Source organism: Rattus norvegicus, chromosome X (assembly GCF_021556685.1).
Source record: "Rattus norvegicus strain SHRSP/BbbUtx chromosome X, alternate assembly SHRSP_T2T, whole genome shotgun sequence".
NCBI lineage: Eukaryota > Metazoa > Chordata > Mammalia > Rodentia > Muridae > Rattus > Rattus norvegicus.
This window is the reverse complement of record NC_141554.1, coordinates 35155008-35178752: the sequence shown is the minus strand read 5'-3', so window position 1 is coordinate 35178752 and position 23745 is coordinate 35155008. Positions and strand designations below refer to the sequence as shown.

At 40.4% G+C, this 23745-nt stretch overlaps 1 long non-coding RNA gene across 1 annotated transcript; it reads left to right on the top strand.

Annotated features, from left to right (window-relative positions):
• Positions 1–1389: 1389 nt before the first annotated feature.
• Positions 1390–23534, top strand: LOC102551617 (uncharacterized). Its single transcript, XR_015646519.1, has 4 exons — positions 1390–1634; positions 3507–7509; positions 23025–23112; positions 23261–23534. It is a non-coding gene; the product is annotated as an uncharacterized LOC102551617 (long non-coding RNA).
• The last annotated feature ends 211 nt before the right edge of the window (positions 23535–23745 follow it).

Sequence of the window (23745 nt, the reverse complement as noted above, 5' to 3'; positions counted from 1 at the left end):
TCCTTCATTGTATACATTGTCTCTGGAGTTATTCAGAACCAGACTTTAGAAAAAAATCCTTCACTATTTAGTTCAATGTGTGGTGTAGAGCAAGAAAAATATCTTTACTCTAATATGGGAAGGGACGAGTTGTGATTTGGTCAGAAGACTTGCTGATGATAGGTAGAAGACAGGAGTCAATCACATGGAGCCTAGTAAACATTTGTAGAAAGCAGGGCCTAGTCTATGCTGGCACCATAGCAATGTCCCTCATGCTTTGATACTATCAGAAAGGTCACTTTAAAATGAACAAACCATATGCAATTTCTTTGTTCCTGCTCAAATGACTTTACAAAAGGCACGGGTTTTTTTTTTCTATACCCAGAGGAGAACACATGTACTTCTATTTTAGAAGTAAGTTGTAGTGTGATTCATGAATTTCTAAGAAAAGTCAATGAGACCATTAAAAACAACTTGTGGAATTTTTAAAAAAAATGGCCAGCAATGTCCCCTCTTGGAATTCACTGAGACCCAGAATGTCAAGATCTGCTTGACAGGTTGTTCTCAAGGGCATCCCAGTCCCCAGCCCAAGATATCAGTCCTGGAAGTTGCTTTTTCCTTCTATTCTTAGAAGGGTTCCTTTACTTATTTATTGGATGAATATCAACTATTGTTATTCTAACATGATCTCTTCCCTAATCTGTAGACTTGGTTTAATCATATGATGTATGGTCATTTCATACATGGGTAACTACAGGCAAAATACACTCAACCATAACTGTTTCCCAAAGTCCAACTTTGTTGGTTTAAATAACATCACAGAAGATGAGACCTTCCTGGAGCAGCCCAGGCTGTGTAGACCTTGGCACACATCCGATCTTATGCTAAGCTAATGTAAATATGTCTCCATAGCCTTCCTTCTGGCCACCTAAACAAAACCTTCTCTTTTCCAGGTATTTGGGCTTGCTATTAGTCTTGGCACTTGGGAGACAAGAGGTGGGAAGAGCAAGAGTTCAAGAACAATCTCAACTACACAGCCATTTCAAGGCTTGCCTGAGTTAAATGAGACCCTGTCTCAAAACAAACAAACAAACAAACAAACAAACAAACAAAACACAAACAAAAAACCCTCCATGAAACAGAAAAAAATACTACAAAAGGGCTTCTCCAAAATGAGTTGTTTTAAAGATATATTTCATATACATTTTAGGAATTTTCTGAAAAGAATTTTCTGAAGTTACTACAATTTAGGGGAATTTCCTTGCCCTTGGTAGTGGAAAAGTGTTACGAAACCATTGGTTTGACACTTTGTGGTCTCCAAATGCAATTTGCATTGCTCTGACCTCAAACAGACTCAAAAGCAAGTTAGCAGAAGTTTGGAAATTAAAAGTTTCTTCAGCACAATCAAATATTCCAGCCAGGTTTTCCTCTCTGACATGTCTTTGTATCATTATAGCTGTCACCTCTCCATGTGTCATCATTCTGTATCATTATGAATGGGATTAGCATTCCTTATACAACATGACTGAGGTAGTCTATCCATTTCTTCTGTTTTGTCAAGGCACAACTAGAAAGAGTCTATGTATGAAGAACAGACTGTCACTATATACTGTTGGTGCTTGCAACTTGATCTTGGGTTTCCTACATTTGGAACTGTAAGTAGTAAATTTCTATTCTTTATAAATGACCCAGTCTAAGGGTATTTTGCTATAGCAGCCTAAGCAGTCTGAGATACAAATTGTCTTAGCAACGATGTTAACAACTCATTTATTTTGCTTTCCCTTCCTTGATAATTACTATGCAGTCTCTGTTTTGTTAGAGCCATCACTCCTGCCATCTATTCAGGCCAATTTGACTCTCAAAGAGGTGGGGAGTGGGTTTTACCCCTTCTTTCTGTTGAGCATCTCAAACACTAGCACTAAACAGATTATTTTTACAGCAAAATAGACAACAGCTTTCTAGAATCTTCTATCGCACAAAAAAGAAAAGCACTTCTGTCATAATTACAAGAGAAGGTGCAAAGAACCAGTTTCTACTCTCTAGTGACTTTTCTTTCTGAAGCGTAGAGTGCTGCTTTGTAAGTGTGGGAGTTGTGGTACACTGGTGTTTCCTTGTTTACGTGAATTCCTCTGCATGATGGGACAACCTGATGGCATCTGACCTGTTCCTTGTTGCTCTGATCTCCTGGTTCACATGCTTCTTAATCTTGCTGTTCTACATATAACAGGGCTCCCAGTACAAAGGCTTCCTAATGTCTGGAATCCCTTGCCTTAAGTTACCTTACTCTGTTGTATGCTTTCATTGAAAAAGTTTAATATCTTGTCATATTGGTGGTTTTTGTCATTGCTGAGGCTGAATACCTGGTAAGAAACGTCTTAAGGAACGAAAGATTTATTTTGGCTTAGGGTTTGAAGGTCTACTGTAGTGTAGAAGACTTGGCAGTGGCCAGATGGACTTGCAGCTGTGGCAACAGGAACATGAGGCTGCGTGTGTACATTTTGGCAGACCAGGAAGCAGAGAGATGGTATTCCTAGCACTCAGCTGCCTCCTGCATTTTATTTAGTCTGAGACCCCATACCATGGAATAGTGCTACCTACATTCGGGGTGAGTCTTGTTCCCACAATTAATCCTCTTTGGAGATGCCCTCACAGACACACCTGAAGGTGTACCTTACTAATTACTCAGGCCTCACTTAATCCAAACAAGCTGCCAATGAAAATTAATCATCCTATCTTCTTGTTGGGTTTATAACCATTTACTGCTTTGAGCACTCGGATAATTAATGTTTGAGTCCTTCATGAGATTGTAAATTCTCTGAGAACAAGGGTCAGGTTATAATGCATAGAAGTATTGAAGAAATCCTTGCTATATGAGTGGGTAAGGAGATGTGATGTGGAAAAAGAACAGAAAAGTGTTAAAGAAACTTAATGAAGGAAGGGGTAAAAGTGAGGTAACAGGAAGAGACAGGCTGAGGGAATGAGGAGAACCAAAGAGACCACTTCAGATGATGGTCCCTGAAGCTCAAGAACCTACAGAAACTTATGATACCAGTTGAGGCCGAATCCCCATTATAGGCCAGGGAGCAGCCAACAAGGTTTTAGTTATGTGTTCTTGCCTATGACTAACTAGAAAGGTCTTTAGTCCTTTGGCAACTAGAGTTTCTGGTCCTTAGAGATGAGGGAGAGTGAAATGAAGATGAATTGAGTCAAAGGTCGCTTTCTAAGTCAATAGAAAGACATTTCTTGAGGATCCAGGCCCTGTGGGATATTTTGACTGATAAAGATAAATAAATGAAGAATGGTTTCTACCTCAATGAGTTTCTATCCTCATCCAGGAAAAGGTATGGAATGTGTGTACACGCACACAAGCACCTATTTAAAAACATGTATTATATATATACACATATGGGAACATATGTAACACATGTATTTATAACATGGACACATTAATGTTAAAGTTAAATATGTTTAAAATGCTTTCAAAGCACCAAGGACGGAAAGACTGTTTTTTTCTTTCTTTCTTACAGGAGGCCAGAAATATTAAACTCTTCATTTGCATGGAGACATCTGATTGTGAAAGGGTGCTATTTGCATGAAGAATTGTCAGCAATGGGAAGTCCCTAATCTTTCTGTTTACTTGGTAGTAGGCTGAAGGGAAAGTTCTTACATTAACTTTGACACCCATGTAGCCCCCGTTTTAAGTACCATGGTTCTGCTAAATCCTTAACCTTTATTTGCTCTTCACCCTTACACATTATTTCATGATTACTTATTTCCAGATTGAATGGCCTTATTTGGTTTTTCAACCAAGTATTCCCAGATCCAGGCCTTTGCTCTAATAGATTTTAGTGAATGCTATGGACAGTGATTGTGTGTGTGTGTGTGTGTGTGTGTGTGTGTGTGTGTGCGCGCGCGCGCGCGCGCGCGTGCATGTTAGTTACAGCATAGATCAGTATAGCAAACAACTTCAAGTGAAATATTCATATACTTCATGCTTAAAGCTCCTCGGCATCTCTTTTCTACTTGGCACCAAAGAATCTCCACCAGCTGCTACTTTATCCATAGTCAGCATCTTGCTGTGTTTCTGGGATCTCTCTCAAGACTTTTAGAGAGCTTTCTTTTTCCTCTCCAGTTTGTAGGCTTTTCCCACATCCAACCTTAAAATATCCTGAGTAATTTTTCTTATTTTCCCAGCGTAAGATGTGCAGCCAGCTCTCAGACCTTTGATTAATTAAGTCTGTTATACTTATCTGAGAATAAGTTTAAACACTATTATACTGTTTCTGGGTTGAAATCCTAGGGTCAATAATGTTTTTATTGCTCATCAGCCCACACATTGGATTTCAAAAGATGCTATCATGTATATATTTAGTAGGTATTGTCTAAGTTAATAAGTAACTAGTAGGCTCAAGGGTGCAGAGATAAGGAAGTTAACAAGCATGCGGACGAATATACATGTTCATTCAAAATAAAACCCTAGAATAACATTTAAAAATAATTTTGAAAAATAATTAACAAACCTGACTCATGTCCTACAGGGAAATAAATATGTTAACTTTTGGGGTTATTTCTACTCAATAGAAATCATTTACAACTTGTCGGTTTTCTGAAAACTAATATCCAATTTAGCAAAATGTTTGAGTCAGTTAAAGGTTAAATTTAGAAAGAATATTAGTTAATTTCCTCAAGTGCACTGGCTGTAGAAGAGACCAGTAGTTCTGCCCACATTCAGGCTGGGTCTTCTTTCAAAAATTGTTCTAGATGCACTTTCATAGATTTACCCAGAGCTGTGTTTCCACGGTGATTCTAAACCTCATGAATCCTACTTCATTATGCATTAGGTATTACATAAATCATAAATTCCAAACAATTATAAAATAATTACACTAATTAAGGAGGATATAAGCATGATGTTACAGAATGTGCAAACATGAAGGAAAAGAACACAAGCATATAGATGGCATATATAGACAACAAAGAATATTGATGCAAATTTATTAATAGATACACAGCAGGTTGATATTAAAGAGGAAGATCAATAGTACCACCTGAACACATTTATTTGTATTTGCATGAACAAGCATATCTTGGATTGTTATTGGTCTTACATAATGCTCTGAGTTGTAAAACAGTTTATATCAGTGACAGGGATAAAGAGCTTAGGAGAAATTTCTAGATAGTACATCCAGAAATCTTTCTTTGCCCGAGTCAGTCTTCTGCTAGTTTTTCTGGAAAGACTCTGAACAATAGTAAGTAGTATGATAATGGACAATACCCTTCTCATTACTCCCCTAGCCCCTGTGAGCATCAGCTGTCCCTTACAGGGAGTTGAATATATAATGTTCTGCGATAACTTTAAAAAGGAATGCAAGAATGATTTTGCTTTTTGCCCGTGCTTTCAATACTTCCTCTTAAGCATAGTTCATATCATAGATGGAATTCTTTTACTACAGGTCATTATGACCTGCAAGGCAGGCAGAGGGTATTTGTCGTGTAAATGGAAGGCTCCCAATATGAAGTTTCAGTATCGCTGTCAGCAAAGGATACCTATTTCCCAAGTTCACTGGCTGTAGAAAGAACCAGATTCCCTTTAGGGGCAACTCATCACAGTATTATACCTTTCGCAGGACCATAGACACTTGTCTTCTCTGACATGGAACTATAACTATATGTACTTCAAAATTTTACCATGTTTTCCCTAATGTCTAAAGTTCCTAAGAGGACGATAAAAGAACTAGGACACTCTGTTCATCTTTTCTGCCTTATTTGGTGGTCATTTTGTATATGGCAGAAAACTCTAAGGTGGTTTTGGGTGTTAAAGATAAAGGTATTATTTATAAACGACTGCTTTAGTCCTTGTAGATACTGAATGAAGGCACTGGTCCCACAAGATGCTTTCTGCCTCAGAGGAGGCTTCAAGGGGATGAAACTTCCTGAGGCAGTGTGCTAAGTAGACATGTAAGTCCTTGCTCAGTGTAGTAACAACTGACTTCCGAGGAGGCTCTGCCAATGGAAGCCAACATAGCAAACACTGTTACCTCTCTCCCTATTTCTCATCTTCCTTTGTCTTAACCATAAAACATTTCAAGAGAACAAGGGGGCAGAATAAAGGCAGCGTTGGGTAGCTTTTTTGAGGGTGTGGACTGGTGCTAGATTTGGGAGAGGTGACCTTTTGGTAACAGATTTCCTTAGGGCAACCCTCTTCAAGCACAGCATTAATAAAAAGAAGGCTCAAATTGGAGACCGCACCCAGTGTGCCCCAGAGGACAGCTACTGTTCTCGAAGTCCTGTTTGGCAAATCCAGACAATTTATTTTCCCTGTGTCAGAGATAGATGGAAATTCAGTTCTGGCACCATACTCAGGGGTGCTGTGTCCTCTCTGTGCATCTCTGTTTGCCATCCTGATAAGTTACTGGACTGTCTTCTCATGTCCCAGCCTCTTCTCCTAAACATCTACCTCAGAGTCCATGCCCTTTGCTTAATTTGTTCCAACCATCATAGACTACCTTCTTGCCACTTTCGAACTTATCTGTCAAGTCTCCCACTTATAAAGTTACTGAAGGCTACAATAACATCTTAATGTTATTATATCAGATATTGATCTAGTATTTTCTAAATGATGACACTACTCCAAGTGCTTTATACACATGAGTTCCAAGGTCCCCGTGGAAAACCTTCACGGTAGAGCTGCTCAGATTGAGAGATGTGGAGGACCTTTTCTCTGTGTAGTAGCAAACATGGATAGGAGAACAAAGCGGTCTCATTCCACAGTGAGCTAGGTTCACAGGCCCAAAGAAAACAAAAGGTCCATATGTTCTGGCTGAACTAGTAGTCAGCTCTGAGAACACAGAGGCTTTTCAATGACCTTTCCACAGCAGTGAGTCCAAGAACTAGAATACAAAATCCCCGACTCATGATGTTAGCTAACCATCAGCTTTTGTTCTCTTTACTTCTTAGTTTTCCTCCCCACTCTGGGATTTTTTGGTTGGACTTTTTCCTACTGGTGGGTTTTTTAGTGAGCTTATGCTCACCATGTGACCAACCAGAATCCTCCACATACATTCAAATCAACCAACCATGCTCATCCCAACTGAAGGTCTAAATTATATCTGGGCAAGTGTAAAAATCAGCCCATTTCTGGGCTGTTAAAGAACCTCCCTGATCCAGAATATTATTTGGGTAACTCATTTTTGAGTCCCCTTCCAGATTTTGGCAGCTATAAGTTTATTTCTCAAGAAACTTTGTCTGCTGGCCCATCTTTTACTCTCTGTGGTTATCATTCTTGCTTTAACATAGGAGACAGTCAGTAGATCAGGGTAGTGCCATGTAGTCAAACATATCCATGCTCCTTTAGCTACAGACACAGAAAGTCTTACTAACTGGAAAGGATAAAGTCAATAAATATTCTTCTGTTTGTTTATGTTAAGCTTTGCCATCAAGGACCCATGAGAGAGATTTTGATTCCAGAAGAGCAGCTAGATGCACCAGCCTCTTTTGTCATTGTTGCCACCAAATACCCTGCAACTTAAGGTAGGAAGGGATGATTTTGGCTTGCAATTTGAGGGTGCAGTCCATTGTAGTTGAGAATGGCTTTGAACTCTTGATCCTTTGGCCTCCACATCTTACGTGCTGGGAAGATAGGCGTGTGCCATCACATATACACAGCCTAATATAAAAACTTGAGAAGCCATCTGGAAAACATTTTTCTTACTTTGTTTAAGTGTTTGGGGTTGGGAGAGGATGAGTTAAGAGAGAACGGTTGTCCTAATGTTCCAATTTAGAACAGTTTATCATAGAGCAGATCTCACTGCCAATTGCAAACTTTCACGAGGAAGCACGATCTGAAATTCATCCCTCATTATCTAATCTGATTCTCTTGTTGGGAAATAATGAAGTAATTGGGAAAAAAAACCAGGCTTGATTTGCTGAGAGACAACTGCAGATGATTGAAGTGATATCATACTAGGTATATATAGATTTCTGCCCCCATAACCCCTTTTCTCTGCAGCTCATAATTTTCTCCTAGTGCTAGATTGTTTTTTTCTATCACAGAAATTAAGCATGTTATTCCACCTTTCTTTGGTTAAATTCTTTGTATTGTTATTTGGTTTCTGGAATTTTTAGCTCTTTTTCTTACAATCCCTATAATGAAAATATCTATGTGTTTATATAGATATGTGTTTATATGTGTATAATAGCTCATATAAAAGGGGAGGGGCACAAGTTATAGAAGGGAAGAGGAGGGAGAGAGGGGACAGAATCTAGATGCACCTACTGTATTAGAATGGTGGGGATGGCTTCCTCCCTTCCTAGACATGACAGCTCACTCAGTTTTGAATGATTTTTGTCTTTGCCTTATGAAGGGAAAGGAGTAACGTAGGCACTTTCTTGTGCCACAGACTCTGAAGCTAGCACAGATCCTTTAATTTTAAAGGAACTGTCAAGAGAATCAATTCTTGTATGCAGAGAATGCATGTTCTATTAATGCTTTCTAGAACACATCTTTTTTATCTTTTCCCTTCCTAGTTTGGAGTTTTTCATAGTGGTACACTGTTAAATATTTAATAAACAGCTCTTCAGAAGTAGAACTAAACAAGTAACAACAAAATCGACAGACCTGATTGGTAGCCTTTGCCCATTTCCAAGGTGTGGATATATTCCATAGATGGTTTCAAGGTATCGACAGGCTATGGTTGCTGAGTTGTGAAGAGTTCTGTACACAGGTTGGCTTCTCCTGTGTAATATGTGTACAAAATAGCAGCTCAGGACAAAGAAGATAGCATGAGGATCTGAGCTTGGATCCTTGGTACCCACCTAAAAGGGTGGGCCCAGCAGTATACGCACTAGGGAAGCAGAGACTGGAGGATGTGGAGCTTGTTGGCCAGCCAGTCTAGCCAATCAGTGAGCTCTAGGTTCAGTGAGAGTTGTTTCAAAAAATAAGGTGGAGGGCAAAGACACCCACTTTCAATTGCACACGCAGACACATGCAGACACACACAGACACACATGCATACTTGCACACATGCACACATGAGTGCCTGAGAGTAACTACACATTCCCCCAAACAAAGCAGCAGTTCAGATAACCTCACAGTCTAATTACTCACAAGTGGAAATAGCTGAAGAAAAACTGTATAGAAACTTTGAAATTGTGATTTTTGCCCATAGAAGCTATTATCATCATTACATTCTTTGGAAAGTCAAGACTTGGTCAAAACTCAAAAGCCTGTTTTTTTTTAAGACTTTAGAGTACATTAGTTATTGTTTAAAAAGTGTGTTTTATATCTTAGGGTCATAAAAGATTCAAACTGTATGAGAGGAGCCAGCAGCCTTTCTATTCATAACAGTGAACTCACTGGAGTTATTTTTATACTCTAGTTTGGCCTGGAGCCACTGGTCCTAAGCCTGGCTGTGTTTTGTCACTATTTTGCCTAAGCAGCATCAAGGAAACGCCTCCAAAACACCTTTCTCTTACACATCTCCCATCAGCTCAACTAATTCCTGTTTGCTTTTGTAAACACCAGCAAAAAAACCAATAGCTTTAATAAAAACATTGTTCCTCGAATTACCTTTTTAGAAGGGCCATCTCTAACTGAAATATAATGAGAGATATGGCATGCTAGTTTCATGTCTTAAAAGCCACATTAAAAGAAATAAAGAGGTGCAATTAAATATAAGAGTATCTTTTCACTTAGCCCAATGTATCTAGAATATTGTCTCTCAGAGATGTGATCAGCATAATACATAGTAAAGCTTTAATATTTGGGGAGTGATGGATTCAAAAATTGAGTGACTCTACCTGATTCCCTATCCCCAGCCCAGCACCCCTCAGTGTGGATGTGTTAATTCTAAGTGCTTAGTAGCTAATGGCTACTGTTTTGGGGTCAGCTCAATACTTCAGCATTAACTAGCAGTTTTCCCAACTCCAACAAGAAACCCAACATATAAGAACTCTGATCAATACTCCAAAGCTTGTTGCTAGGAGAATTTCTTATTTAAGGGAATCTTTTATGTAGGATGAACAAACATCTTACTTTTCCCAGGACTGAGAGTTGGCTTAGTATGTGGAAGTTCAGTCACTAAATCAGGGACAGCTCCAGGTTGACAGAGATAAACTGGTCATACCAAGTTTAGGGAAGAAAATTTCAGTACGTCCACGAGAGCATCTGCATTGCTTCCACTCAACACAACTGAGCTGTCTCAGCATTTCTGGGAGTCATTTTGAATTTGCATGCTCTCCCGGGATGAGGATCTGAGAAGTGACCTTGGAGAACAGGGAACAGGTTTCAGCAGACTCTTGACTATTTTGTTTCTCTGACCTTTTGGGTATTCATCTGGCTCCCAACATCACACGAACACATCTCTCTGTAAACAATGAATGATCTTCCAGGTGTCTTCTACCCAGGGAGCTTGGTCCAGCCTTGCTGGCTGATTTCATTGTCTGCCTGACCTGTGGTAAGATTCATTATTTTTTAAAAAGTCAGTTTGAATGTGTGCCCTGATCTTTATAGAGCCATATAATATTTATAATGCCCTGTGTTTCTTTTTCTGAAAAAGATTTTATAGCCACTGACTTAAATTATTAATTGGATTTTAGACTTTATGAGATCATTCAACAATATTTGAGTACAATCTCAAGATTATTTAAACTAGTTATGGTTTAAATAGCTTAGGTTTCCTTCAGTCTCTCACTCCATATTGGTAAGTGGGGATAGTAATAAATGAAACTTTTTTCACAGGGTGCAGTGAAGACTAAATATACATGGAACATTCAAGAGCCATGTGAATTACTTTGAAAAGGCTTGGTATATAACCCATGCTATATTCATACTATGACTACCAGATCTTTCTTGAGGTCAGGATATGCAGCTAAAACATTCTTAGCATCTCTTCTTGGAAATGCCCAAAGCACTACCCTAAGTAGAATATGTACCTAATCAAACAAATAGGTTAGGCCCAGCAACCCCACCCATACCACGTTTTTCACTCTGGCCTTGACTTGGTAGCCAGTTTCTGAAGGCTCCTAAAGGTCTACATGCTGACCCCATGGAAAGAGCAAGGACTGTTGTCTAATGTGCTGGGTTCTGGCGTAACTGGCAAACAGCCCCGAAGGAGAATATCATCGAGTAGCATGTTCTCTGGCTGGACTCTGCACACCACCTTCTACTGTTTTCTCATAGATTTTGAAAACAGTCGAGTTCTGGGTTCCCCAAACTTCAGCAGACTCCAGGAAGAAAGCTTCCACATGGATTTAAGTGAAATGGAATCATCATGTTGTCCTCCTGTTACTTTTGTTGTGTTGGGACTTTTGATTTGTTTTCAGCTAAACCCATCTTCTATGGTAGAGAGTTCCAGCAACTTTCTTGCCCAGCTCTCTTGTGACTACTCAAGGAGCCACTATCCTGGCCAATGGGAAAGGGGGAACTAACATCTGGGAAGTTCCAGGACAAGGCCATTTTATCCTTTTCTGATGACACCTGCTATTTGGAGCTGAGGCAGCCTACACAAGACCACATCAGAGACCCCTGAGAAATATAAAAAAAAGACAGGCTCAGGTGGAAAATGGAAACAAAGACAAGAACTGCTGCTGCTCTCATATTATTGAAGTGCTGAATAACCCTTTTGGAACCTTCTGCCTCCAGGACTTCTTGTTATATGAGGTTTATTAGTAGACCCCCCGTTGCGTAAGCCATATTTGGTTGTGAGTTAGTTTCTGTTCTGGCAATATCCTAGCTGACATGAATGGACGCTTTGATGGTCCTAAAAAGATTAGCCCTCAATAATTAAGCATAATCCCATGTTCCTTGTCTTCCACGGCTCCTGCTGCGAAGAGCCAACAGTGAACTGTCATTTCTAGAACTTCTCCGGTACTTCATAGGCAACATGGGGTGATAGGCATGAGGGCAAACTTAGGAGCAGGATCCTTCAGCAATTTAGTCCAACCCTTGGTGTCCTATTTTCTTCATCTATGAGCTGAGGATTGTGATACTTTATTTATAGGGTTTCTTATCAAATGAATCGATGCATAAAGAGGACTCATAGTGCCTGCAACATAGTATATGCTATGAATGAGAATTATTATGCTTGTCTGTCACTTATTTTGCATAGCCTTGTGTTATCACTAATACATAGATGTATGTGGGCGAGCACGCGCACACACACACACAATATATATATATATATATATATATATATATATATATATATATATATATATATGGGAGAGTGTTATCCCTTAGGTCCTGGACCCATGCTGCTACCAATTTGAGCATACATAAGTAGCTTATATGAAATTGCACAGTATTTGCATGTAATGCTCACACAGGCTCCTGGATATTAATTTACTTCCATTATTTAGTACAATGTAAGTGCTAGGCAAATTGTTGCTCCATTACATTACCTTGGGGAGTGATGACAAGAAACAGTGTCTAGATGTTCAGTTCACACTCATTGGCTCCCATCTGGAGGGCCAACTGTACACACATCTTCTTTCTCTGTCCTCTGTGCTCACCTCAAACACTAGCTTCACCTTGCACATTTCTTGGAGCCAGGAGGTGTGGCACATCATCAGTTATAAGGTTATCACCTTTGTTTTAGTTTCCTCAGAAAAAAAGACCCTAAGAAAGTTCAAGCTCTTTATTTAGAAGATAATTCAAGGAAATACCACCAAATGAAGTGATGGAGAAAGGGGAAGAAAGGCAAAAAAGCAAATACAGGTGGTAAGCAGCTTCCCACACTGGGCAAGGAACAGCCTGTGTTGTTTCATCCCTTTAGGAGTTCTCAGTGTACATGCAGTGTCTCAGAGCACCGTGACTGAACCTCCCAGCTACAACCTTGCTGAGCTATTCAAATGCCATGTCCTTTCAGGCTTTGGTCCTGAGCTCCTGGGGATGGCGTGCTGCATTTATTCTCAGGCCTTTTGCCTCTGTGGGTGGGAAGGCAGCTGCAGCCTCCAGAGAAAATTGACAGCTAGTTGAAAGACAGCAGGCACACCACAATGAAAAGGCCCCATGGGCCTCCCTAGGCTCAAGTGGGACTGGATTCAACTAGGCAAATTTAGTTCCTCCCTGAGCCTTTTGTGGGAGGGATGTGGAGGAAGCTATGTTGTCCAAAAAACTTTGCTAGCTCAGCAACGGGATACTAAGAAGAGTAGGAAATTAATGTTAAGGGTGTCAAGATCCAGTGTTCATGAATACATGCTAGGTGTTTAACATGTGGAAAGTGGAAGATGAGAAGTTAGTTTATTTTCACCTAGGAGATTGGGAAATGGCATGACTGTGGGAAAACGGACCCCCTCGTGTATGGTTGCTAAGAGCAACTATTTGGCACTGAGTTTCAGAAACACAAATGTGTTTACCTTTTGGCCCAGCAATCCAACTACTGGGAATTTATCCTTCATGTCTGCCCACACAAGAATAAAATAATGAATGCGCAAGTTTATTCCTTCAAGTGTTATTGTGCTGACATAATATTGGCAGCAATCAAAGCGTTCAACAGGGATCGGTTAAATCCATGCTGACATGCTCACACAATGGAGTACCATGCAGGTGTATAGAGGAGTGAGGTCATTTTGCCATAAATGTGTTATTACGTTGAAAAAAAGCTTAAGATGAATAGGCATAGTATGTGTGATGAGACTATGGGTTTCAGGACTGACCATGGAGAAAGCATGATTGTAAACTGTCACCTAGCTTTATTTAGGCAGCACTTGGCCAGGAGACTATGACTTACTGCCTCCTTAAGTAAGTTTCTGTGAGCTATAGACCTGGAGTGTGTTGATCAGAGAAGACCTTCAGAGCTGGAGCCTTCCAGAGATAGTCGCATAGGATGACCACTGAAGAGAAGTCATGCTTTTAAGTGGTGTCACCCAGGTCAGAGGTCGGAGCTAGAGAGCAGTGCTGTTACTGGCAATTTGAGTGTCAAAATCAGGCCTCTGGCAGATCAAACAGTGCAGACTCTGCTACTTATCTTTAATATGCCAATTATAGACAGTAGAGTTAATAGAGAATAGCAGAAACATAGTGACTCCCAAGTCCATCTTTGGACCTGAGGTTCAGTTTAAACCAGTAATTCTCAACCTTCCTAACACTCCGACCCTTTAATACAGTTCCTCATCTTGTGGTGATACCCTACCAACAAAATTATTTTCATTGCTATGTTACAATTGTGATTTTGCTACTGTTATGAATTGTAATGTAAATATCTTTTATGCAGGTATCTGATAAGTGAACCCTGTGAAAGATCTCCAAAGGGATAGTGACCCAAAGGTTGAGAACTACTGGTTTAAATAGTGAGCAAGAAGTATTATAACTACAGAGCCCCTTCAAGGTGTGGTTCTGTCCATTATTGATACAACCTGTCTTAGTTCTGGACTTCAAGTCTGTCCAAAATAGTTACTAAGACACCAGTAAAGCTCAACATCTTGTCAGACAGTGGACTTTGACTTTATTATAGTCTATAAGGTCTGTTGGGCAGTTAGACTGTAAAGCAAATTCTATAGAATTTATTCTACCCCATGACCAGTGAGTGGTCCAACTTAACTTTAAAATTTCTGTACCAAGTAAAAAAGAAAATTCATTTTTCTGAGAACATATTTGCTATAACTATTTGTGTATACACACAAACATACATACATTTTATAACCAAAACATTTAAAGAATGTTCTAGAATGTCCTTAAACTAATAAAAGAGTACAAAAATACAAATTGACTAGACTGGTATGTTACAAAATACCTTATTTTGTTGATTGGTCATACTGTGTGTGATGATGCAAGAGGCTGAGGCAGGAGGATCACAAGTTCAGTGGCCACCTGGTCTATTGAGGAAGTTCAAGGCCAGCTTGATCAATTCAGTGAGACCCAGTCTCAAAATTAAGAGGAGCCTAGCCTTGTAGCTTAAAGCTAGAGTACTGACCAACACTGCTCACCCCTGCCCACATCCCTGGCCCAAGAGGAAACTGTATAAGGCCTCTGGGCTCCCGTGGGGGAGGGCCCAGGAGCGGCAGGACCCCTGCCACAGACACTGCCGGACCCTGAAGGAAACAGACCGGATAAACAGTTCTCTGCACCCAAATCCCGTGGGAGGGAGAGCTAAACCTTCAGAGAGGCAGACAGGCCTGGGAAACCAGAAGAGACTGCTCCCTGCACACACATCTCGGACGCCAGAGGAAAAAGCCAAAGACCATCTGGAACCCTGGTGCACTGAAGCTCCCGGAAGGGGCGGCACAGGTCTTCCTGGTTGCTGCCGCTGCAGAGAGCCCCTGGGCAGCACCCCACGAGCGAACTTGAGCCTCGGGACCACAGGTAAGACCAAATTTTCTGCTGCAAGAAAGCTGCCTGGTGAGCTTGGGACACACGGAAGCAGAATTTCTCTAGAACCGGGCACGTTCTGTGTTTACCGGAAGTCCCACACCCGCGGATCCCGGCCCGCAGCAGCTCTCTGCTCCCAGACCCGGTGAGAGAGAGACCCAACCGCCTGGTCAGGTGGGCACTCCTGAGGCTGCAGAGCGGAAGAGACCACCAACACTGCTCACCCCTGCCCACATCCCTGGCCCAAGAGGAAACTGTATAAGGCCTCTGGGCTCCCGTGGGGGAGGGCCCAGGAGCGGCAGGACCCCTGCCACAGACACCGCCGGACCCTGAAGGAAACAGACCGGATAAACAGTTCTCTGCACCCAAATCCCGTGGGAGGGAGAGCTAAACCTTCAGAGAGGCAGACAGGCCTGGGAAACCAGAAGAGACTGCTCCCTGCACACACATCTCGGACGCCAGAGGAAAAAGCCAAAGACCATCTGGAACCCTGGTGCACTGAAGCTCCCGGAAGGGGCGGCACAGGTCTTCCTGGTTGCTGCCGCTGCAGAGAGCCCCTGGACAGCACCCCACGAGCAAACCTGAGCCTCGGGACCACAGGTAAGAACAAATTTTCTGCTGCAAGAAAGCTGCCTGGTGAACTCAAGACACAGGCCCACAGGAACAGCTGAAGACCTGTAGAGAGGAAAAACTACACGCCCGAAAGCAGAACACTCTGTCCCCATAACTGACTGAAAGAGAGGAAAACAGGTCTACAGCACTCCTGACACACAGGCTTATAGGACAGTCTAGCCACTGTCAGAAATAGCAGAACAAAGTAACACTAGAGATAATCTGATGGCGAGAGGCAAGCGCAGGAACCCAAGCAACAGAAACCAAGACTACATGCCATCATTGGAGCCCAATTCTCCCACCAAAACAAACATGGAATATCCAAACACACCAGAAAAGCAAGATCTAGTTTCAAAATCATATTTGATCATGATGCTGGAGGACTTCAGGAAAGACCTGAACACACTTAGGGAAGCACAGGAAAACATTAATAAACAAGTAAAAGCCTACAGAGAGGAATCGCAAAAATCCCTGAAAGAATTCCAGGAAAACACAATCAAACAGTTGAAGGAATTAAAAATGGAAATAGAAGCAATCAAGAAAGAACACATGGAAACAACCCTGGATATAGAAAACCAAAAGAAGAGACAAGGAGCTGTAGATACAAGCTTCACCAACAGAATACAAGAGATGGAAGAGAGAATCTCAGGAGCAGAAGATTCCATAGAAATCATTGACTCAACTGTCAAAGATAATGTAAAGCGGAAAAAGCTACTGGTCCAAAACATACAGGAAATCCAGGACTCAATGAGAAGATCAAACCTAAGGATAATAGGTATAGAAGAGAGTGAAGACTCCCAGCTCAAAGGACCAGTAAATATCTTCAACAAAATCATAGAAGAAAACTTCCCTAACCTAAAAAAAGAGATACCCATAGACATACAGGAAGCCTACAGAACTCCAAATAGATTGGACCAGAAAAGAAACACCTCCCGTCACATAATTGTCAAAACACCAAACGCACAAAATAAAGAAAGAATATTAAAATCAGTAAGGGAAAAAGGTCAAGTAACATATAAAGGGAGACCTATCAGAATCACACCAGACTTCTCGCCAGAAACTATGAAGGCCAGAAGATCCTGGACTGATGTTATACAGACCCTAAGAGAACACAAATGCCAGCCCAGATTACTGTATCCAGCAAAACTCTCAATTAACATCGATGGAGAAACCAAGATATTCCATGACAAAACCAAATTTACACAATATCTTTCTACAAATCCAGCACTACAAAGGATAATAAATGGTAAAGCCCAACATAAGGAGGCAAGCTATACCCTAGAAGAAGCAAGAAACTAATCGTCTTGGCAACAAAACAAAGAGAATGAAAGCACACAAACATAACCTCACATCAAATATGAATATAACGGGAAGCAATAATCACTATTCCTTAATATCTCTCAATATCAATGGCCTCAACTCCCCAATAAAAAGACATAGATTAACAAACTGGATACGCAACGAGGACCCTGCATTCTGCTGCCTACAGGAAACACACCTCAGAGACAAAGACAGACACTACCTCAGAGTGAAAGGCTGGAAAACAACTTTCCAAGCAAATGGTCAGAAGAAGCAAGCTGGAGTAGCCATTCTAATATCAAATAAAATCAATTTCCAACTAAAAGTCATCAAAAAAGATAAGGAAGGACACTTCATATTCATCAAAGGAAAAATCAACCAAGATGAACTCTCAATCCTAAATATCTATGCCCCAAATACAAGGGCACCTACTTATGTAAAAGAAACCTTACTAAAGCTCAAAACACACATTGCACCTCACACAATAATAGTGGGAGATTTCAACACCCCACTCTCATCAATGGACAGATCATGGAAACAGAAATTAAATAGTGATGTAGACAGACTAAGAGAAGTCATGAGCCAAATGGACTTAACGGATATTTATAGAACATTCTATCCTAAAGCAAAAGGATATACCTTCTTCTCAGCTCCTCATGGTACTTTCTCCAAAATTGACCATATAATTGGTCAAAAAACGGGCCTCAACAGGTACAGAAAGATAGAAATAATCCCATGCGTGCTATCGGACCACCACGGCCTAAAACTGGTCTTCAATAACAATAAGGGAAGAATGCCCACATATACGTGGAAATTGAACAATGCTCTACTCAATGATAACCTGGTCAAGGAAGAAATAAAGAAAGAAATTAAAAACTTTTTAGAATTTAATGAAAATGAAGATACAACATACTCAAACTTATGGGACACAATGAAAGCTGTGCTAAGAGGAAAACTCATAGCGCTGAGTGCCTGCAGAAAGAAACAGGAAAGAGCATATGTCAGCAGCTTGACAGCACACCTAAAAGCTCTAGAACAAAAAGAAGCAAATACACCCAGGAGGAGTAGAAGGCAGGAAATAATCAAACTCAGAGCTGAAATCAACCAAGTAGAAACAAAAAGGACCATAGAAAGAATCAACAGAACCAAAAGTTGGTTCTTTGAGAAAATCAACAAGATAGATAAACCCTTAGCCAGACAAACGAGAGGACACAGAGAGTGTGTCCAAATTAACAAAATCAGAAATGAAAAGGGAGACATAACTACAGATTCGGAGGAAATTCAAAAAATCATCAGATCTTACTATAAAAACCTATATTCAACAAAATTTGAAAATCTTCAGGAAATGGACAATTTCCTAGACAGATACCAGGTATCGAAGTTAAATCAGGAACAGATAAACCAGTTAAACAACCCCATAACTCCTAAGGAAATAGAAGCAGTCATTAAAGGTCTCCCAACCAAAAAGAGCCCAGGTCCAGACGGGTTTAGTGCAGAATTCTATCAAACCTTCATAGAAGACCTCATACCAATATTATCCAAACTATTCCACAAAATTGAAACAGATGGAGCCCTACCGAATTCCTTCTATGAAGCCACAATTACTCTTATACCTAAACCACACAAAGACACAACAAAGAAAGAGAACTTCAGACCAATTTCCCTTATGAATATCGACGCAAAAATACTCAATAAAATTCTGGCAAACCGAATTCAAGAGCACATCAAAACAATCATCCACCATGATCAAGTAGGCTTCATCCCAGGCATGCAGGGATGGTTTAATATACGGAAAACCATCAACGTGATCCATTATATAAACAAACTGAAAGAACAGAACCACATGATCATTTCATTAGATGCTGAGAAAGCATTTGACAAAATTCAACACCCCTTCATGATAAAAGTCCTGGAAAGAATAGGAATTCAAGGCCCATACCTAAACATAGTAAAAGCCATATACAGCAAACCAGTTGCTAACATTAAACTAAATGGAGAGAAACTTGAAGCAATCCCACTAAAATCAGGGACTAGACAAGGCTGCCCACTCTCTCCCTACTTATTCAATATAGTTCTTGAAGTTCTAGCCAGAGCAATCAGACAACAAAAGGAGATCAAAGGGATACAGATCAGAAAAGAAGAGGTCAAAATATCACTATTTGCAGATGACATGATAGTATATTTAAGTGATCCCAAAAGTTCCACCAGAGAACTACTAAAGCTGATAAACAACTTCAGCAAAGTGGCTGGGTATAAAATTAACTCAAATAAATCAGTTGCCTTCCTCTATACAAAAGAGAAACAAGCCGAGAAAGAAATTAGGAAAACGACACCCTTCATAATAGACCCAAATAATATAAAGTACCTCGGTGTGACTTTAACCAAGCAAGTAAAAGATCTGTACAATAAGAACTTCAAGACACTGAGGAAAGAAATTGAAGAAGACCTCAGAAGATGGAAAGATCTCCCATGCTCATGGATTGGCAGGATTAATATGGTAAAAATGGCCATTTTACCAAAAGCAATCTACAGATTCAATGCATTCCCCATCAAAATACCAATCCAATTCTTCAAAGAGTTAGACAGAACAATTTGCAAATTCATCTGGAATAACAAAAAACCCAGGATAGCTAAAGCTATCCTCAACAATAAAAGGACTTCAGGGGGAATCACTATCCCTGAACTCAAGCAGTATTACAGAGCAATAGTGATAAAAACTGCATGGTATTGGTACAGAGACAGACAGATAGACCAATGGAATAGAATTGAAGACCCAGAAATGAACCCACACACCTATGGTCACTTGATTTTTGACAAAGGAGCCAAAACCATCCAATGGAAAAAAGATAGCATTTTCAGCAAATGGTGCTGGTTCAACTGGAGGGCAACATGTAGAAGAATGCAGATCGATCCATCCTTATCACCCTGTACAAAGCTTAAGTCCAAGTAGATCAAGGACCTCCACATCAAACCAGACACACTCAAACTAATAGAAGAAAAACTAGGGAAGCATCTGGAACACATGGGCACTGGAAAAAATTTCCTGAACAAAACACCAATGGCTTATGCTCTAAGATCAAGAATCGACAAATGGGATCTCATAAAACTGCAAAGCTTCTGTAAGGCAAAGGACACTGTGGTTAGGACAAAACGGCAACCAACAGATTGGGAAAAGATCTTTACCAATCCTACAACAGATAGAGGCCTTATATCCAAAATATACAAAGAACTCAAGAAGTTAGACCGCAGGGAAACAAATAACCCTATTAAAAAATGGGGTTCAGAGCTAAACAAAGAATTCACAGCTGAGGAATGCCGAATGGCTGAGAAACACCTAAAGAAATGTTCAACATCTTTAGTCATAAGGGAAATGCAAATCAAAACAACCCTGAGATTTCACCTCACACCAGTGCGATTGGCTAAGATCAAAAACTCAGGTGACAGCAGATGCTGGCGAGGATGTGGAGAAAGAGGAACACTCCTCCATTGTTGGTGGGATTGCAGACTGGTAAAACCATTCTGGAAATCAGTCTGGAGGTTCCTCAGAAAATTGGACATTGAACTGCCTGATGATCCAGCTATACCTCTCTTGGGCATATACCCAAAAGATGCCTCAACATATAAAAGAGACACGTGCTCCACTATGTTCATCGCAGCCTTATTTATAATAGCCAGAAGCTGGAAAGAACCCAGATGCCCTTCAACAGAGGAATGGATACAGAAAATGTGGTACATCTACACAATGGAATATTACTCAGCTATCAAAAACAACGAGTTTATGAAATTCGTAGGCAAATGGTTGGAACTGGAAAATATCATCCTGAGTGAGCTAACCCAATCACAGAAAGACATACATGGTATGCACTCATTGATAAGTGGCTATTAGCCCAAATGCTTGAATTACCCTAGATCCCTAGAACAAACGAAACTCAAGACGGATGATGAAAATGTGAATGCTTCACTCCTTCTTTAAATGAGGAAAAAGAATACCCTTGGCAGGGAAGGGAGAGGCAAAGATTAAAACAGAGACTGAAGGAACACCCATTCAGAGCCTGCCCCACATGTGGCCCATACATATACAGCCACCCAATTAGACAAGATGGATGAAGCAAAGAAGTGCAGACCGACAGGAGCCGGATGTAGATCGCTCCTGAGAGACACAGCCAGAATATAGCAAATATAGAGGCGAATGCCAGCAGCAAACCACTGAACTGAGAATAGGTCCCCTATTGAAGGAATCAGAGAAAGAACTGGAAGAGCTTGAAGGGGCTCGAGACCCCAAAAGTACAACAATGCCAAGCAACCAGAGCTTCCAGGGACTAAGCCACTACCTAAAGACTATACATGGACTGACCCTGGACTCTGACCCCATAGGTAGCAATGAATATCCTAGTAAGAGCACCAGTGGAAGGGGAAGCCCTGGGTCCTGCTAAGACTGAACCCACAGTGAACTAGTCTATGGGGGGAGGGCGGCCATGGGGGGAGGGTTGGGAGGGGAACACCCATAAGGAAGGGGAGGGGGGAGGAGGATGTTTGCCCGGAAACCGGGAAAGGGAATAACACTCGAAATGTATATAAGAAATACTCAAGTTAATAAAAAAAAAAAAAAAAAAAAAAGCTAGAGTACTTTGGTGGCAAGCATGAGACCCGAAATTCAATTCTTAGTTCTACAAAACAAAGACAAAAAACAAATGAAATTAATTAAATGGTGATTGAGCATGTGCAAAAGTGTTCAGTGTAAGTAGGTATCATATAAAGTATAACTAAGAACTGCAGGGGGACTGGAGAGATGGCTCAGTGGCCAAGAATACTGGCTGCTCTTCCACAGGACTAGGGTTCAATTCCCAACACCCACATGGCAGCTCATAACTGCAGGTAACTCCAGTTTCAGAGAATCTGACACCTTCACACAAACATACACACAGGCAAAGAGCCAATGCACATGAAAGAAAAATAAATAAATTACATTTAAAATAGAACCACATGGAAGATCAGTGCCATTATATATATAAAAATAAGATTTAAAAAACGACAATATCAAATTAGTCATGTTGTGATGCAATTGAAATTCACATTCTGCTTGTGGGTATGTAACGTATGTAACATGGTATGACGCTTAGGGAGTACATTTGCCAGTTTCTGATAAAATCTCCTGGTGGCACATATCCTCCTTAAAATTTACTTATAAATGGTTCAAAGACTTAGCTAATTTCCAAGGTCCTCCATCCCCTGGGCTCTCTGTAGGTATGTCTTTCAGACCTCAATTACAAGTTGTTTTCCCTAGATGGATTATGACTTTTTTTTATAGCTCCAAATGGATGTTAGATAACACAGCTGCCAGATATCCTTTTCAGACCTTCCCAGGGCTTAGCTTACAGCTTTGCTACATAGCAGACAGTAAGTATCAAAACTTGTGAATTGTCCCTATTTCAAAGTAGACCTTAAAAAAGCTGTGCTGTTGTCTGTAGTGTCTGTACCATTGGCTGTCACTTTCTCTGTAGTGCACCTTAAGCAAGTATGTAGAGGAAGGAAACATTTTCATTGAACAACACAGGCCTAAACACCTGTGTGCAAGGTGCAGAAATGGGAACTTGAAAGGGGTGAGGAATGTTTCCTCCAACATAGAGCATTGAACATGTAAACAGGCCACTGGCACTCTGCCTTACCACACTGAGTATAAAAAAAAATGAAGGAGCATGGTAGGAACAACTCTCAGAAGGCTACAGAAAAACTCAACAGAAACTCTTCAAGTAGTCAGACTTCTGGTTCTGAGATAGCAACCCCAAGTGAAAGGAATGAGTGGACATATAATGTTCTCATTTTCTAGAATCGTCTGTTTGCTGGCATGATGAGTGGGTAGGAGGGATGCTGCCAGAAGACGAAAAAAGAAATGGGAAGAAAAGCTGTGGAACACAGTAAGTCTTTCCCAGAACATCTCTGGCTCCAGTCTCCTAATTATTTTGTTCCGTCCTCCATCCTGAGTACAGAATCTCCACAGTAACTCTGTCAGGGCAGCTTGGTCCAGCTTGAACTAAGAGCAACTCTTTGTTCTTGAATTGACAGTGTACCGAGAACAAGGAAGCATTTTGCAAGGAACAACTCTGTGATACCTTCCGGAACTAGATGATCATTCTGAAAGAATAATTCCATCTTTAATTTCAAGGATGCTTTAATAATGGGACTGATTTAAGCAGCTAAATTTGGAAAACTGAAAATTCAAGAAGACTGTCTATCACATGTTCCTGTTTACATGAATATTTTTAAATACTGAAGGATCTTTCTACCAAGACTGATTTTGTAATTTTCCACAATAAAATAGATTTTTAAACTTCAATCTATTTCTGGTTTTCTAGTATTTATTGCTTTGTTACACCGTTTGTACATTTAATATTGAATACAGAAAACCTTCATTACTGTTGACTTCTTTAAGAAGCATCACATGATCTGTGGCATTAGTCACAAATATTGGTTTAAGGGGACTCTTTTGATTGCCATCTTCAATATTCCACTGCATTTAAAATTTTTTTCAATACAAATATAGACCTTTC